Source organism: Aotus nancymaae, unplaced genomic scaffold (genome assembly GCF_030222135.1).
Source record: "Aotus nancymaae isolate 86718 unplaced genomic scaffold, 86718_ANA_hifiasm-v0.15.2.pri h1tg000040l, whole genome shotgun sequence".
In the NCBI taxonomy this organism is placed as follows: domain Eukaryota; kingdom Metazoa; phylum Chordata; class Mammalia; order Primates; family Aotidae; genus Aotus; species Aotus nancymaae.
The window spans coordinates 30329771-30341042 of NW_026988454.1; positions in this window are offsets into that span (position 1 = coordinate 30329771).

An 11272-nucleotide genomic window follows, 5' to 3' on the forward strand; every position below is an offset into this window, starting at 1 on the left:
CAAAATGCGTGGGCGCGGTGGCTTATGCCTGTAATCCCAGCACTTTGGGAGGCCAAGGCAGGTGGATCACTAGGTCAGGAGTTAAAGACCAGCCTGGCCAAGATGCTGAAACCCCGTCTCTACTAAAAATACAAAAAATTAGCTGGGCATCGTGGTGCGTGCCTGTGCTACTCAGGAGGCTGAGGTAGGAGAATTGCCTGAACCCAGGAGACGGAGGTTGCGATGAGCCGAGATCGCGCCATTACAGTCCAGCCTGGGTAACAAGAGTGAAACTCCGTCTCAAAAAAAAAAAAAAAAAAAAAAGTACAAAATTTAGTCGGGCGTGGTGGCGGACGCCTGTAAGCCCACTACTCGGGAGGCTGAGGCAGGGAATTGCTTGAACCTGGGAGGGGGAGGTTGCAGCTAGCCGAGATCGTGCCATTGCACTCCAGCGTGGTCAACAGAATGAATATACCAGAGGTCATATACCAGTTAAACTCCATTTTGCCTCTAAAAAAAAAAAAAGATGCAAAATGGAGTTTAACTGGTATATGATCACCGTGGGACATTCGACTGGTAAGGGAAGAACGCTTCAAGTGAGCATGTGTACAACTCCAGGAAACACACTGCGCATGCTCCCCTCCCAAGCGCTAGCAGGCCGCTGTGCAGGCAGGCAGCCCGCCCCAAGGGAAGACAGAAGCATGCCAACATATAAAATCCCACGTCAAAGGTCAAACCGCGCATGCACTTGATCTTGCAAGTCACCGGCTTGGCTCTCTTCCAAGTGTAATTTATTTCCTTTCATTCCTGCTCTAAAGCTTTTTAATAAACTTTCACTACTGCTCTAAAACTTGCCTCAGTCTCTTCTTCTGCCTTAAGCCCCTCAGTCAAATTCTTTCTTCTGCGAAAGCAAGAATTGAGGCTGCTGGAGACCCCTACAGATTCGCCAAAGCTAGCAAGACCATTACTAAGAACGTTTTAAAAAATCTGGTGATAGGATTCTGGGCACACTACCCCAAAATACGGCAGCTTGGCACTGGAGAAAACAGCAGAAGCAGAAAGGTGAGTCTCACTTTCCCTTTGCCCTTCTTCCAATTGAAGCAGGTCATAAAACCTTTATTCCAGAGGTACCCTTCCTTTCCCCAGAAGAAATGAACATGCTTATTCTTGAAGATACAGGGACTCCAACAAGAAGCTGAACAAGCAGGCCTTGCTAATTTCCCCCAATGGATTGCCATTCTATCATATTCCCTTGTGCAATCCAACTCCTGCAGACTGACTCCAGCAAGCCTAAGCATAAACATACACAGATTTCTCTGGTTCTTTGAGTCCTCATTTCTGAAGGCTCTCATGTGATGACGTAAAACTTACATGAAATAAATTTGTATACTAACCTAGTCTTTTGTTATAGGGGTCTCAGCCATGAACCTAGAAATGGGTGGAGGAAAGATATTTCTTTTCCTTTACACAAACAACACATTGCAGAGGCTTAAACTAACCAAGGTTTATTTTGTGCCTATATGGAGTCGATAGCTCAGGAGATTCTCCAGGATTTCTGTGCGCTCAATGATGGCTCAGCATCTACATAACAATATGTGCTGCCATGATCATTTCCAGGGAGAGAGGGCTCAGAGAGTCTTGCCCTAGCAATGAAATACTTCTGAAGAGATTAACTGTAAGGTTTGTTCTTGGGTTCTTGCCGAGTTTAAAAAGAAGAAACTGAGGCCAACACAAGAAGATCCAATATGAAGGAATTTATTCAGGCTCCCGGGCGAGGTTCTGTGGTCTGACAGTAGGGGCTGGAGTAGTCCCACAGACTCCTCTCAGACATGGGTTTTTATAGGGAGTGAAGGAGCTCGATTGGTTGTGGGAGAGCAGGACTACTATTGGGTAAGGTTACAAGCCTTTGTTTGCATACAGGACTTGGCTGCTATTGGTTAGAATTACTCGGCTACTATTGGCTAGAAAGGCTCAGCTGCTATTGGCTAGAAAGACTCAGCTGCTATTGGCTAGAATGACTCAGCTTCTATTGGCTAGAATCACAAGACCCCGCTTGCTTACTGGGTTCTTTAAGGGAAGGCCAGGCTGTGCGAGAAGGGGAGAAGGGAACATGCCCGAGCATGTCCGAGCTTTCGGAAAAAAAGGCGGGGGTTGGGGGGTGGGGGGGTGCGTCCAAGCTCCCAGTGAGGCAACTGGCCTTACATTAACATTACTTTAAACTAGCAACATGTGAACAATCATCAGTCACAGGAGGAAACATTATCTAAACTTAAGCAGATACACCCAAGAAAATACAGCTGAAATGGGAGAAATGGTCACCCCTGTCCATTGAGGGAGTTATCCGTTTGGCAGAAGACTGACCTTTAAGTATTAGGAAGTATGAATTCAGCTTCCCATTAGCATGAAAAAGCCCAACAGAAACTTCCACACTGTCTCACTGAGGTCCTAAACTCCCCCTCTCCTTTTTATGCTATTAAATAAATAGGTGTATAAGCCCTTACCTTTGCCTACTCACGATATGAGAAAAAGCCTACAAATAGATAGACATCTTTCATAAATCCCTGAAGAAAACGAGTCATGTTATTTACATGATAATAACATTTCTTTTGAAAAATGAATATTTTAGCATGAGAAAGATATATAATCAAGAAAAGCATTCATCATATTTACACATTACTAAAGAGGATTTACTTGTTACTAAAGTACTCCCCAGTGTACACAGACAAGGTTAATTGTTGAAAAACTCACCCTTTGAATGAAGAGACCTTCCAAACAGGCTTTGTATGAGCAACATGGCTGTTTATTCACCTGGGTGCAAGTGGGCTAAGGCCGAAAAGGGCATTAGCAAAGGGCAGTGGGATAGGACTTGGTTTTATAGGTTTGGGTAGTTTTTTGGGGGGCGGGGGTGTTGCAGAGTAAGTTCAGTTACAGTGGTGGGGGGTAGGGGCAAGGAATATACATGACCACAAGTTCAGTTACAATGGCAGGGTTGGGTGAGAGGTATTTATATTATCATAAGAACAGTTAAGATGGCAGGGTTGCGTGAGGGGCTTGTCCGGGGAAGCTCCACTGGGCAATCAGGGACAATGGCCAACGCAGGCAGGGAGTGGGAGACATCAGCTGAGGCAAGCAGGACTTCAGACTTTCAGGCTCCAGGCTTGCATATGGAGACCTGACATTAATTAATCGTGTCTTTTCTCCTGTTAATTTCTCTACTATCTGCTAACTCACAGGGCCCCAACAATCCAAACCTAAAATGGTAGCGGAAGAGTTTCCTCTCAACATTTTCTACAAGTGTCACTTCCATTCACATTTCATTGACCAAAGAAAATTATGTGGCCAAGCCTAAATTCAAGGGGGTGTGAAAGTGTATCACTCCATAAGCCCAGAATTAGAAAACAGCCAGAGATGGATGAGCACTTGTCATGTCTACCTCAGTGGAGCTTGAAAAAGAAATGAGCTTCACTTACAACTAGGTTAAAAACAAAAATAGATTTAGAATAAGCACAAAAAGTTACTCTTCTGGGGGTCATCTGTGTTGTAAAAGATGTATCCTCTAGCATGATGGGAGACAGATTTATCTCTTTTTTTTTTTTTTTTGATGAAGTTTCACTCTTTTGTCCAGGCTGGAGTGCAGTGGTGTGATCTCGGCTCACTGCAGCCTCTGTCTCCCAGGTTCAAACGATTCTCCTGCCTCAGCCTCCTGAGTAGCTGGGACTACAGATGCCTGCCAGCACACCTGGCTAATTTTCGTATTTTTAGTAGAGACAGGGTTTCACCATGTTGGCCAGGCTGGTCTTGAACTCCTGACCTTGTGTCTGCCTGCCTCGTTCTTCCAAAGTGCTGTGATTACAGGGGTGAGTCACCACGCCTGGCCTATCTCTTTTCCGTAAGTATACTTCCTAAGCTTTTAGACAGAGGCAAGCACATATATGAAAAAAACTGATAGAAAAAGTCTATAATTCCTAGTCATTCTGAATACAAGTAAAAAGAATAGTATAAGGCAAAAGAAGTATCTTTTCTTCCTATCTTAGGTTCATGGCTGAGGCCCCTGTAACAAAAGACAGATTAACAAGAGAAAAGTGTACGAATTTATTTAACAGAAGCTTTATGTGACACAGGAGCCTTTGGAAATGAAGATCAAAGAAGCAGGTAAACTTGTGTATTTTTATTCTTAGGTTTAATGAAAAGTGTACAGTCATGAGGAAGTATGATTAGAGGAAGCAATGGGTATGATCTAATGGTAATCATAGCAAGGCCTATTGTTGAAATTCTTCCCAGTGTCCCTGTGTCTTCACAGATACAGATGTTCCTTTCCTCTGGGTACAGAAAAGACATCTCGAATGAGGGTCTTACAACCTGCTTCAGGGGATGGTAAGACAATTCTTGCCTAGTCTACTTCAGAAAAGAAGGGTGGGAGAGATTTAAGGAGGCCTTCCTGCTTCTGCAGTGTTCTCAGCTTCCCTCAGCTTAAAACATTCAATATTCCAAGGTGCACCGACTTGGAATACTGAGTTCAGCATGTCCAGAACCCTCTCATTAGTTTTGATTTGATGACTTTCCATAGAGGTTTAAAGAAAACCAGGAAAGAGAAATAAAAGTTAGATGGTAACAGTGAGGGAGGTAGAAGGATCAGAAACTCTGAAAAACTCAGGCTTCAAAGCTGGTCCAAGATCAGTGTTTTCACTTGGCTGTTTGAGGAGTAGGCTTGCAGGAAAGCATGTAGAACAAGTTATTATTTGTATCTGGAGAAAGAATTGGTTAAACACTGAATGTTCATGTTTGATATTGTCTGAAAAGTTACTCATGATGTTCCTGTTTGGGTAGTCAGGGATGACATACTCCGGCTTCCCTATCAGGCCTCCTGCGGTTCAAGAACAAAGGGAACTGCAGGCTTCCCACCAAGCACATACATTTGCAAACTGTCGCCAGTCAGTTCCCAAGGCCAGGGGCTGGCCCTTGACAAACGCGGCTGCACTGCAGACTTAATCTATTTCACTCTCCCTGCTGGGCAGACCCAGCATCTCAGGAAAAGCTACAGGATTCCTTCCTTAGAGAGCTACAGAGCTCATAGTTAGGGGGGATTGACAGGAATAACTCAATATTTCCTTTCCATGATAAAAGAAACACTTACATTAAAGAAATACTTTCATCAGCACTTCTCACCCCTGTCTCTCAGAAACAAAGAAAATGGAAAAAGAGCTATTTCTCACAAATTGGATTTTTAAAGCATACTTATTTCTTGATTAATTTGGTTGGTTACATAGGGATCAGAAGTTTGTGGGCAAGGCTTTTAAATACGTTCAATTCTCAAATCTATTCACAATATGGTAAAGTATGATTTCATCAAGGACTTGGTGTCTAATTAATTCCAGCCAGACCTATTAAAATCTGCCTAGATCAGTGAATTTTACCCCCATGTGAAATAGTAAAATATGTACCCTGAATACATGTTACGCAATGAAACTTCCCTTCACAAGTGTGCTTTTCTGGGCTTCAGCCTTAGATAATCTCAGAAGTTACTTGTTTATTCCTCTCTGAAACTCTCAGTGAAACTGGCAAGGCCTAATATCTATAAAATGCTTGCTATGCTGAAGGCTCTGTGCTGTACACATAACAAGCTTGAAATTATTTAATCTTCACCTTCTCCTCTCAAACTCATGAACAGGCACTATTATTAGAGTCATTTTTCAAATGACAAACCCCTAGGTCACACAGCTAAATTTGGCAGAGGACTCAACCTGAGAAACCTGACTTTAGAACCCATACCTTTAATCAGCACATTCTATACTTCTACTTAAAGTAAGATGTTCATTTTCCATAGGATTCACCATCATGCCACAGAGGCCTTTGCATACTCTTTCAATATTAGAGATATCTGGTTCATAGTGTCCATGAAAAGAGTCAAACTCCGTAAAATGTTTGAGGAAATTTATTGTGTGCTAAACATGATAGACTATGGCCCATGACACAGCCCTCAGGAGGTCCTGAGAATGTTTGCCCAAGGCAGTCGGGGTGCAGCTTGAGTTTACACATTGTAGGAAGACATAAGACTTCAATCAAATACATTTAAGATGTATATTGGTTCAGTCCAGACCAGGCAGGACAACTCAAAAAGGAGGGGTGCTTTCAGGTGATACGTAGATTTTAAATTTTCTGGTTGATAGTTGGTTGCATTTATCTAAATGCCAGGAATCAATAGAAAGGAAATGCCTGGGTTGCAATAAGAGGTTGTGGAGATCAGTTTTATCATAAAGATGAAGCGTAGCAGGCTTCAGAGAGAATAGATTGCAAATGTTTCATATCAGACTTAAGGTCTATGTTGTTGTAAACGCCAGAGAGGTATAATGAGGCATGTCTGACCCCCACTTCTTATCATGGCCTGAACCAATCTCTCAGGTTACATTTTAAGAGTACCCTGGCCAAGGAGGAAGTCCATTCAGATGGCTGGGGAGCCTTAGAATTTTATTTTTGGTTTACAACAGATATTTATCCAGTTTCAACTGATTTGAATAATTACCTAATAGGGATAAAAGATAAACTTAGAAGGCATATAAGTAAAAAAAAAAAATTATATTATGACTGTTAAAAGCTCAGGCTTGTCCAATATGCATGTGTTTGTCAGAAGACCTAGATGCACGGGCACCTTTGGCCACCTTAAGGATAGACAGCAGCAAGGGGAGAGTAACATTTGAATGTTTGCACATCAGAAGTTTACGTGTTACCTGACTAAATATTCATAACATCTTAAGAGAGAGTTGTGTTACCTCCATTTTTTCAGGTATAGAAACAGATATCCAGAGGCATTTAGTAACATTTCAAATAGTCATTAAGTGGCATAGCTAGGATCTGAGGCTGGGAATGGTCTCCATGCTTCCTACCTCCCCACTGTCTTCCGATAGCACAAATGCATGGGGCTTAGTTACCCCCAAACAAGGGGAGGTGAGCTTAATCCCTCTACAGCTTCCCAGGATTGTCCAATACTCCTCACAATTATAGATTACTATTGTGGAACAGAGAAAGACACATTTAGTGCAAATTGGCTTCGACTGAGCACTGGTGCATAAAGAGGAAAGAGACAAGCAAGAAGAAAGATTGACATGGCCTGACAGTCCATATGTACCCTACTCATGTGGAAGAGGAGTAGTGAGGGTGATCAGTGTCACATCACCAGGCTGAGGACTACAAATGTTCAGCTCAGTCACTCTATGCTACCCAACACTAGTCACTTACTGTCTCTGAGCCATATTTGTCTGGTCTTAAAGTGGAGATATCACTAACCCCTGCCATATCATAGAGTCTATTGCTACAAAACAAATGAGTCTAAAACAACACACATTTATCACATCACAATTTTTACTGGATTTCAGGGCCCTTGTCTAAATCTTCTGCTTTAGTCTCTCTCACAGGTGGCAATCAAGACAATCTGAAGGGTCAACTGGGGAAAGATTCACTTTCAAGTTCACATATGTAGAGGTGAAGGGAAAACTTCCCCTTTGCTGTGCTAGCAAAAGGAGTCACACTCTGCAAAATATTTGAAGGGATTTATTCTAAGCTAAATATGAGAACCATGACCCATGACACAGCCCTAGGAGGTCCTGAGAATATGTGCCCAAGGTGGTTGGGTTACAGCTTGGTTTTATTAATTTTAGAGGGACAGCAGCTATAGGCAGACATCAATCAATACACATAAGTTGTACATTAGCTCAGTCCAGAAAGGTGAAACAACTTGAAGCAGGGGCTTCCAGGTCATAGGTGGAGTCACAGATTTTCTGATTAGCAATTGGTTGAAAAAATTAGGTTATTATCTAAAGACCAAGGTTGTTGTTATGCAGATGAAGCCCCGAGGTAGCAAGCTTCAGAGCTCTTATCAGACCTAAAAGAGTGCCAGACACTTTGTTAATTGTCTTCTGGATCAGAAAAAAGACCCAGGAAAGGAAGGGGATTCTCTACAGAATGGAGATTTTCCCCATAAGAAACAGCTTTTCAGGGCTATATCAAAACATGTAAAAGAAATATATTTTGAGGTGAAATGCTTTGATTTCCTTCAGGGTATGCTAAATGTTGTGTGATACTATACTAGAGCAAGACTGGCATTTTATCTCTTTCTACAAATCATCAGTTGTACCTGAATTCCAAGGGGAGGACAGTATAATGAGGTGTGTCCAACCCCCACTTTCCATCATGGCCTGAACTAGTTTTTCAGGTTAACTTTGAAATGCCCTTGGCCAAGAGAGAGGTCCATCAGTCAGTTGTGGGGCTTTTATTTTTGATTTATAGCTATCAGAAGGTTGCTGAAAAAAATCAACCGACAATGGCAGATTAATGGGAGAAATGGCACGCAAATTTATTAACATACACATGAGAGAGAATCAAGAATGATTACTGAATATCCCAATGGGGTCAAAATACGTATATATAGCCTTATTTCAGAGGGGAGGAGAGTGAATATAGGTAATTCTGTTGAGGGGCAATAAATGATTATTAGAGAGAATGAATGAATACTTGGGAGGATGAATGGATAGGGAAACAGAGATTAACTTATGAATGGTTCTCTTCAGAAATGGAATAAGCCTCAGAAACAGATATTTCATGAAGGGTTATAATCAGGTCTGGTTACTTCTTGTTTTTTTTCTCTGCAATAGATACAGTGATAACAGGGAGAGGAAGAAAAAATAATTGTTCTTCTTGGTAGGTCTGTTCAGTCTTTATGTAGATAGGGAAAAAGTCATTCCCAGCATTTGTTGATCTCTAAGAACTTTTAATTCAAAATACTCATTATACCAGGGAGCCACATTTTGGGGTGAAATTCCCTGCAGTCCTTCACTTACACGGCTCTTGGGAGGATTCAGTCCCTCTCCAGTTATAGTACTGAGGTTCCCTCAGCTTCTCTCTGACTGTTGGTCAGAGGCTGCCTTCAGTTCCTTGCCACGTGGGCCTGTCCAACAGGGCAATTAACTTTTACAATCTTTTGTAATTAACTTACAATCTTTTGTAATCTAGTCACAGAAGTGGCATACATCTAATTATTTTTGCCGTATGTTTTTGGTTAGAGGCAAGTCTCTAGATCCAGCGCACACTCAACAAGAGGGGATCACATAAGATGTGAATATCAGGAGGCAGAAATCAACTGTGGCCATCTTAGAAGTCTGCCTCCCTACCATTGGTAGGCAGTGAATGGAAGCACAACAAGATTATATATTTGAAAGCACTTAGAAGTCTGGTAAGGTTCAAACATGGCCATTCTCCTACAGCTTAAATTTTCACAATGCCATTGATTATTGCATTAATTTCATTCTATGCCTGTTGGTTAGAATGTGAGTCAGTTATTGGCACTGTGCACCTGAAAAATAGCTGTGCAGGAACACACAGCTACTTTGTTTGGGTGCCTAGGGGACTAGTTAAGGCATGGAAGCTATGCTACACGAGGTTGACCATCCCTAATCCAAAAATCTGAGATATGAAAGGCTCTAAAATCAGAAACTTTTTGAGCAGCAACAATGATACCACAAATAGAAATTTCCCACTCCTAGCCTCATGTGACGGGTTGTAGTCAAAATGCAATCAAAGCTTTGTTTGGGCCAGGAGTGGCAGCTCACACCTGTAATTCCACCAAGTCAGGCTGATCACTTGAGCTCAGGAGTTCAAGACCAGCCTGGGCAACATGGTGATATCATGTCTCTACAAAAAATACAAAAGTTAGCCAGGCATGGTGGGCTGGGAGTGGTAACATGTGCCTGTAGTTCCAGCTATTCAGGAGGCTGAGGTGGGAAGCTCGCTTGAGCCCAGGAGATCAAGGCAGCAGTGAGCTGAGATCATGCCACTGCACTACAGTCTGGGCAACAGAGTGAGATGCTCTCTGAAAAAAAAACAAGGTTGGTTTCATGCTCTAAATTATTAAAAATATTGTATAACATCCCCTTTAGGCTATGTGTATAACATGTTGTATTTGTCCGTTTTCATGCTGCTGATATAGACATACCTGATACTGGGCAATCTACAAAAGAAAGAGGTTTAATTGGACTTACAGTTCCGCATGGCTGGGGAGGCCTCACAATCATGGCAGAAGGCAAGGAGGAGCAAGTCACATCTTATGTGGATAGCAGCAGGCAAAGAGAGAGAGTTTGTGCAGGGAAACTCTCATTTTTAAAACCGTCAGATCTTGTGAGACTCACTATCATGAGAACAGCACAGAAAAGACCTGCCCCATAATTCAATCACCTCCCACAGGTTCTTCCCATGACACATGGGAATTGTGGGAGTTACAATTCAAGATGAGATTTGGGTGGGGACACAGCAAAACCATATCAGATGTATATGAAACAAGTGAATTTTGTGTTTAGACTTGGGTCCCATCCCAAGATATCTCATTTGAAGTATATTAAAGTATTCCAAAATTCAAAGCAATCTGAAACACTTCTATTCTTCAGCTTCCCAAGTTGCTGAGACTACAGGCATGTGCCACTGCTCCTGACTTGACAAATAACTTTTTTAATAAGCTTCTGAAACTCTCTACTTTCTAGTCCCCTTCTACTCAACCCCTAATAAATAGTTTATAAGACATTTGAGAATACACAAGGCTTCTTAAGAACATGGTTATCACATGATCGCAGAAATGACTTTATGTAATTATAATGCTGGTGGATCAACTACCTCCTGGGATACTCCCCACTCTGTAAGCTCTCACTTTCTTCGGATCCTCCTCAAGTCCTACTCCTCCTTGACATCTTTAATTACTCAAACCTATACCAATTTTTTTCTTTGTAAATGAAATTCTATTACACCTAGTGTTGCTATCCTATAAGAAAACACTTTAAATTTAAATTTAATATTTGTCTCGTGTGGTCAATTTTTTTCTCCACAATACGCTTACAAACTTCTTAAAAGCAGAAACCCTGTCATACGAGTGTGTGCTCCACATGCTGTTCTGGATCTCATTAGCCATGGGTTCAACAAACAGCTGAAAGGAAAGGGCTTAGAACTCTGCAAATGGAGAAGTTGGAAATTGGCTCAATCCCACACTCAGCCCACACAAACCACTTCCCACACTAGTGTGGACATGCCTATCTTTTCCTGGACTATAACCAACGTTGAAGATAACAACTATTTTTTATTGATCTTAGACTTCTCTCAACTTCACTTTGTACCAACCCCCACATCCCCTGGAATACAAAACCCACCCAAGTGGTTTGCAATTACACTGATCTGGCCTGGAAATTATATCAAAGAGCCACTAACTAAGAAATGAATCCAGTCCTAGAAAGATAAATGGTGGATCCAACACCAAGAGTAC